Source organism: Paramisgurnus dabryanus, chromosome 1, assembly GCF_030506205.2.
Source record: "Paramisgurnus dabryanus chromosome 1, PD_genome_1.1, whole genome shotgun sequence".
Taxonomy (NCBI): domain Eukaryota; kingdom Metazoa; phylum Chordata; class Actinopteri; order Cypriniformes; family Cobitidae; genus Paramisgurnus; species Paramisgurnus dabryanus.
The window spans coordinates 37,740,761-37,748,983 of record NC_133337.1 but is presented as its reverse complement, the minus strand read 5'-3'; the positions used below and the strand labels follow the sequence as shown (position 1 = coordinate 37,748,983).

General features: G+C 35.0%; 1 long non-coding RNA gene across 1 annotated transcript; it reads left to right on the top strand.

Moving 5' to 3' along the window:
- Window positions 1-713: 713 nt before the first annotated feature.
- Window positions 714-2,211, top strand: LOC135749948 (uncharacterized). The gene is made up of 4 exons (XR_010532532.2): window positions 714-801; window positions 875-1,028; window positions 1,107-1,295; window positions 1,372-2,211. It is a non-coding gene; the product is annotated as an uncharacterized lncRNA (long non-coding RNA).
- Window positions 2,212-8,223: the final 6,012 nt, after the last annotated feature.

Sequence of the window (8,223 nt, the reverse complement as noted above, 5' to 3'; positions counted from 1 at the left end):
TTCATAGACAACATATGAATTACTTTCAGGTGGATTTGGGTAATTTTGTCTAGGCTTACTGTCTTATGTAACTTATCACTGGGCTAACTATGATTAGCAATGTGGATTATTTTAAGAGACTATTCAAACAATGGCATACACATCTATCGCTGTATGTTTGTTTAACATTTAAGCTAAACAATAGCGCGGTTGGCGACTTTTCACCAATAAAACAGAAACTTGCTGATTTGTACTAGATAAAACCAACACAACAGTACATATGCATAGATTATTTTACCTGATATGAAGTGTGCACTGCAAACACGAGTATTATTTATGATCGTCTAGTCTGTGCGCCGTATTGCATTCAACCACAATTGTCTTCTTGATTTCTGTGAAGAAATGTCTGCCGGGATCCGGTAAAACTTTATTTTTGAACCAAAAGTGCTGTTCCTTCTAATCTGGCAGCCAAAAACACAACCAGATGACATTTTAAAGTCAAAAACTCAAACTTTTAGCGCGCCGGCTATGAGTTCCTACTTATTTTTTGCCTCCAGCTAGAGCGGTGACGTCACAGTGACGTGGGCTGTAAAAGGGTCTATAAGAAACAATTACCATCTGGATAGGGCTATAGAGTCTAAGCATAAACTGATTGTGGTGGAAGGCAGTTATGGGTGCCGGCCTGACCACGCCCCTCTAGGTAATCACTTTCACTTGCGTTCTGGTTAGGATGAGTATATATAAAGGCTGAAGGTAAGGCGACCGGATGTCACGCTCAGCTGTTTGCATTTTTGTCAGTATTGCATTGCTGTCACACGAGAGGTATGTACTGGCGGTCATTATGCTTGGTCCTATTATTTGGTTTTAATCATTCTAATAGTTGTTTTCCGTTTAGTATAAGCTCTTGTGAAGTTGGTATCTGTACCGCAGCATTCTCTATTTGAGGATCGCAAACTTTTAGTCTCTGGTGATTTACGTGGCATTCCTTGAATCGGGAGATTGCAGGCTCAGCTGTGCTGCAGTTCCGATAGCTTGTTTCCACACAAAAGGTATGTACTGGCGTTTTTTTCATCCGTTCGGTTGTCTGGTTTTGCTCTTTTAATAGTTATGCTTTTTGCTCATTGTAGCTCTCTGAGGCTGGCATTTGTTGCCGTGGTGTCCTCGGCATCTGAGCATTACGAACGATTGGTTCATTTTGTATTAGGGAATCGCGGTGTAATTGAGGCGTGTGCTTTTGATCTGCGGCTTCTGTCACAAGTGGTTGATGGGGGCGACGGATTCGGCCGCGGAGTATATGCTGTGACCCATGCAGGCTGGTATGTTTAACCCACTCCTGTCCATTCAGCCTTCCTTAAGACATGTGACATTTTGCTAATGTTGTTTGTGTTTCAGGTGTTTGAGTTACCCGGCATCATGGCTTAAGGTCCTAACACTGCTGTTTTGCTTTCTGTTTATTTTGGATTCTTTTGCGTAGTTTATTTCGTTTAGGTTAGTAATTGGTGTATTAGTTTATCTTTGTCCTTTTTTTGTGTGATATTTAATCTTTTCTTGGTTTCTTTTCGTTTGCTCATTACAATTTATTGTTTGTTTTGCTTATTCATTGCAAGTTATTATTTGTTTTCGTTTGTTTATTCAGTGCAATTTATTATTTTCATTTGCTTATTGCAATTTATTATTTGTGTTCCTTTTGTTTATTACAATTTATTATTTGTCTTTTGCTTACTCATTGCAAGTTATTATTTGTTTTTGTTTGCTTATTCATTGCAATTTATTATTTTTGTTTGCTTATTGCAATTTACTAATTGTTGTCTTTTGTTTATCATTACAATTTATTATTTGTTTTTTTGGTTATTCATTGCCATTTATTATTTGTCGTCTTGTGCTTAATTCTTTTGATTTGGGTAAATGTTGAGTGGTTTTCTTTGGAAGTGTTTGATTATTTTGTCTGTAACTTGGGGCCCTGAGGAAGGCAGACTAAGACTGAGCAGAAATAGCCTCCCCTAATGTGGTGTGAATTTGCAGTGAATCTGTTTAGGTGTTGCAGTGATTTGGTGCACGTGTGTATTATTATTATTATTATTACTTACAAGCTCTGTTTCTAGTCTGCCTCCTGGTTGTTATACCCCAGTTTCAGGCTTGTTCATTTTCTGTTTGATTAGTCCTTATTTCGTGTCAGTGGTGTGCCGTGATTTTGATGAGTGCCCCTTTTAGGCAAGATCTTTTTAACATTTCTACCTGAATAAAGCCTTATGAATCTTTTTAATACCAATTATCCACGTCTCTGAGTCGTCTTCTAGGGAGAGTGAACCTGTGGGCCTTTTCGGGTCCTTCCTGGGGGGGGGATAAATCCCAGGTGGCGTAGTCGTTGCTTTGGTAACCATTAGGATAATTACGTATGCAGGTTATTTAGTTTTTTTCTCGCCCTTTTGGCGTATGTATCGCCACATGTGTATTTAAGAAATACTTAAACAGAGCCTTTATGCGCTCTTGAAAGATGAGCCGAGCTGCTGCGTTCTAAATCAGTTAAAGTGGTTTGATGCTCTGTACAAGGCCAGTAAGGATAACATTGCTGTAGTCCAGCCTAGAGATTACCAGGGCCTGGATCAGGAGTTGTGCAGCATGCTTCGTAAGGAATGGGTGTATCTTTCTGATATTGAATAATGCAAATCAACATGATCGTGCTGTCTTTGCAATGTAATCAGTGAAGGACAGTTGGTCATCAAATATTACACAGAGGTTTCTTGCTGTTTTAGAAGGAGTAATAGTTGTGTTGCCCAGTTGGATAGGACGTACTGTATCTTGGGTTGTGTTAGAAATACAAGCAGCTCCATCTTTGCTAGGTGTAGCTGGAGGTTGTGTTTCTTCATCCATGCCGAGATGTCTGGGATTGTCTGGGTGAAATTAGACATATTTAATTATAGTTTTTCTCGATTGCTAAAACACTATAACCAGGCTTTTGAACTAAAATTTCAAAACTATAACACCATTTTTCAAGAAGCACATTCATTTTGCTGAACTATTAACACTACTCCCCTGCTTTAACACATTTGTAAAACCCGAATCGATGCAGTTTCAGCGTGCCTCTGGTTTCTATGGTGATAACAACTGGCTCTTGTTTTAAAAGTCACGACAACGTGTTGCATTTTCTAGCTCCCATTTTCTTATTATTTATTATTAATGAACCAAATATCTTTTCTTAAATCTTAAAAGTTTGCACAGAGATGGTAGCAAAAAAGCAATGCTAATGATAATTAGCCTAATGTCAAGCCCATTGCACTGAACGAGCAAAGCTCAATCTGACTCAAGATATAAAAAAATCGTAAAGCTGTAATGTAAAGTCACCTGTCACCAGGACAGCAAGTAGACTTTTGAATCTAAAATAATGAGTGGATTAAGCTTTTTTTTATCAGCAAAAGAGAAATAGAAAGAGAGGCACCTTTCCTGCTTCTACTCTATCTAATAGAAATGATAACCATTATAATACCACATTTATAATCTATAGACCTGCACTGTCTATTATTAATATACTATAGTGATATATTATTGTATTCAATAGAGTTTGATGAAAGGGGTCATCTTTGCTTCATACTGTACATAAGTGCAAAAACAGTAAAGTGTTTTTGTGGTGCTTTGACGAACAGTGTTAGCTTTGTTCATGGCAAAGAAAGTTTGGGTGGTTGGATTAATGAACTATAATGTGAAATTAAAATAAATGTTCAATAAATCAAAGTGTTGTGTTGAGTCACACATTAAAATTAGTTCTTTGTCAAATGTGCAGTAGACCATTTTTTTGTCGGTGGGTAATGATTGCCCTTTTCATCGGCTATCACCACAAGTAAATTTCAGATATGTGGAAAACAATGTATTTATTTAAAAATTATTAAACAATTTAATTAATCTAAGGAGAAGTAAGCCAGCATTATGGAAACAATGGATATAGTTTGTTTTCCGGGTAGCAGTGAAGTTTTGTGTGTGTTGCATGCGGTAAGTAAACCCCAACTGGGTCATGAGTTGCATGCGGTAAGTAAAACCTCTGTTAAAAATAGGCCTGTAAGTGCATATAATATAAACGACACAAATATGTAGTGAATCATAAGTTATCCAGTCAGTGTTGTATATAGTGTGGACATGTGACTCGCTCCTCCCGCAGCTCATGAAGCTGATCTGTCTTTTATAAATCTGATAAAACTAAAGACTCTTCAGAGATATGAAGGATGTAATACTACTCTATAGGTACTCCAGATTAACATCAGATATGCAGAAACAGCGTGTGTTAAGGACACTTTAATTGTATTGTATGGTGAAAGCAAAACTGGTATCCTGTGTTATCCCCAAAACAGTTTTTTTTTTATAAATTACTGCAACCACAACACAGGTGGTTTTACATAATTTCTAATTAAATTTTAACAAAATGGCTTGTAATCTATTTGTTACATTGATAAAAAGAAAAGCAAAGGAAAAAAATATATTTGATAAATAATTTCTTACAGTGTAGGAAAACACTTACATTATTCTTTTTTTGGTCCGCTACCACCCCCCTGTTCGGAGGACAACTTTATTTTGTAATAAAGCAAATTATTTACACAATGTATTACAATACAGACAATAGATTAACTTATATACAGTGCATTATTTGTCCTACCGTAACCATTCAACCAGTATAGTGAGACCCTGGGCACATAAGGGGAGGGGGATTAAAGCACCACGTACTGAGTGTAACACATAACATAAAAGAGGCGACAAGATGACAGACAGATAACAGAGGGACAAGACAGTTGACAGTTGACACAAGAACGTATTTTTGATGGTTGAGTAGAATGATTACTCACATTATTCTTAAAATTAAAGCAAGAGGCCTCCAACATAAGTTTTGCCTAAGGGCTCCAAATATCTAGAACCGGCCCTGATTGATTTGACAGAAATGCTGCGTGTTGGAGCCATTAAATTGAGTTTTTTTTTGTTTTGAAGCCACATGAAGTCGAAAAAGCCTTATCTCAACGTTTAAAGCAACACTAAAGAGTTATTGCTCTTTGCTCCCCCTACAGGTTAGACGCGTAATTGTTCATTAGCACTGTTGTAAATACTGCAGCATAGCTGGCTCTGATTGGATTGTAGGTCTGCCGTAAAGCAAATTTTTGTAGTTTTCACTCGAACTACGGGACCACTACCCGACGGTTGGAAACTTCTTTAGTGCGGTTTTGGCCGATAGAGGGCTGCAAAGCGAATGTGAAAGTGCCATTCACAGTGTATAAACCACTGAAACTTTTTTGGAAACGTTAGTTTAAGGTAAAAAAACTCTTTGGTGTTGCTTTAAAACAGATAATTTAAGAGATGCAATCATCGTCATCTGCTCTCTACCACATGATCATAGTAAAGGATTCCCTCATTCACTCATTACGCGTCCAGTGTCTTTAACACATGCATCTCTCCTGAGTGTATCATCGCAACTTCATGACTCTCTCCCTACCTTTGAATTACTGTCATCCAGAGGTGGAAAGAGTACTGAAAATTTGTACTCAAGTACAAGTACAAGTAGTTGCTAAAAAAAATACTCAATTACAAGTAAAAGTACTGGTGTTAAAAATGTACTTAAGTAAAAGTACAAAGTACCCCTCTTAAAAACTACTCAAGTAGGCTACAAATTACTTTTTAGCCGGTGATATTTATTGAATAAACATTAAATCCATTGAATGAAATCAGAGATATTAATAGATTAAAAACAGGCAATTTGTGTTTTATACGAATAAACACATAGTACAGGAATTTTGTCTGTTTAAAGAATGTTAAATGATTTTAACAGCAGCTATATTATTTCATATTGTTTCTTCATATAATTTTTATCAAGTTATAAAAATGGTCTAATGTTATTATTATTAATGAATTATGATACAACATAAATAAGCTTGTTGGGTTATTTTATTTAAAAACAGATTTTTTTACATTAACTCATTCCCCGCCAGCCATTTTTCGAAAAGTTGCCCGCCAGCATTTTTTATGATTTTCACAAAAGTTTTACAAAATGCCTTCCAGGAAATTTTTCTTCTAAAAATATATATATCAAATGAAAGAACAGACCCTCTACTTTCAAACAAACAATAAAAAAAGTGAAAAACCGTTCCATCCTATTTTTTTCCCTGCTTATAAACTCTTAAATATTGGTGTTTTTCTTTACAAATACACATTTTTTTTAGCAAAAAGCTGAAACAATTGCATTTTTGTGAAGGAATTTAGTTAGAGATCAGATTCAGAACGAATATCAAACATAAAATTAGTAAATAACGTTTTGGCTTCAGTTTATCCATAAATTGGTTAAGTCCGCTTTCTAGTGGACAATCGCGGTATTGCACATTAACATAAATTCTTCAGAAACACGTTTTATGCAAATGTTTTTTTTTCTTAATTGACAAGATAACTCGTCAATGGCGGGGAAAAGAGTTAAAATATTATTGGACAAGAAAGCTTTCCAAAAGTACACTACTAATATTTCAAAAGTTATCAGCATTTATGAGTTAGCACTGACATATGTGTAATTTAGACAGGCTGTCAGTGCAGTTACACTGCTACGCCAGTGGGACGCGGCAACAGACGAATTTGATAAAAGAGTCCTTATTAGACCGTTTATTATTATAAGCTTAAAACACTGATTCAATATGAATAATACAATGTTGACAATGACATGAAATTTAACTTTGAGCGCCATTTTACAATGTTAAATCTTTTTTTACGGTCTACGTGCTCGTCACCTAGGTAACTGAAGCTCATGTTTTAGGTATGTGACAAAAAATATAAATACATATATAATTATAACCATATGATAAATAATAAAAATAACTTTAACATGGTTTTTAAATTATTAAAATCGGATAATTATTAAGAAAGTTATGGAATTTTTATAACTCGAAAATTAGGGGGCATTTTTGTACCCAATTAAAACTATAAAACTATGAAAAACTTCCGCTTGACCAAACACTTTAAAATATCATAACTTTCTCATTTCTTGGTCTATTTGCATAATTCAAACACCACATTGTATGTAATTAAAAGCCCAAGATTAAGACGACATCTTTTTAAAAGATATATATATATATATATATATATATATATAAATGTTATTATTTTTGATTAACCACTAATTAATGAAACCGAGAGCATCAATCCACGCATATCTTTCCATATGAAATCAAAGCCCTCTCAAATAAAAGCTGTATTTTTATATATTAAAGAAACATTTCATTGCTTCTTTAATGTTTCTTAATTGACTAATAATGCTGGCGAGCAATTTAAATGGTCAGATATTATTAATACATTAATTGATGATTATGTTATTTATCATTAATAATAATTCAATAAATGCATGCATGTTGCATGCATGTATTTATTTATATGTTTGACAAAATTATGCCAATAATGTAATCTAGAGATTCTAATCCTTCGTTCTGTATGATTACTTTAAAAAATAATGCACGGACGGATTGATGAAAACTGAGAAGTTTTGGAAGCCAATATGATTGAATGGGCGATTCTGCTTTTGACAACAACGTCACTTGCGGATCTTAAAAAAGCACATGCGAATGTTACAATCAATCCCAAACTTCACCTAATTCAAGTTAAATGTATATTCTATCAAAAGTATTTGGTTTGAAACAAAAAAATACTCGCCTTCATAGAGGATTTCAATGCCAAACACGAGAGAAATTTTGCTTCGCTTATAACTTTCTTCTTACGACAGCAATCTTGGAAATTCGAACGTGAGAATCAACGTGAGGAAGTAATTTATGTCACTAGTAACGTAGACTAACTGTGTTCCGTACACTTTCGGGCTTTTCCGCAAGCTTTCGTCTACTCCTCGATGTAACTTGCTCAAAATAAGCATGTTTGTGTGCGCATTCTCTGGGGGAAGGCCTATTGTATGATTTACACTTTGATTGATGTCTTTTGGACCAATAGTTTTTGAGAAAAGTGAGAAAAAGTACCTCCTCCGCCTGTGTACGAAAGATGATTAGAGAAAACGGTGTTCCGTACATGCTAACAATGATGTTCCGTACAGATCGCAAAACTTGATTTCAGCTACGAAAATGGACATTAAAGATGAAATAATGTTTTATTTTACTTGATTGTGATGTTTTTTAATTTGTTAAAGCATGATGAAAGTTTAGTTAAACATAATCACTGCATACAAGATGGTACTGACAGACGTGCTATCCGACTGGCTCTATGCAGTCATCGGACGCAACCGACTTTAAA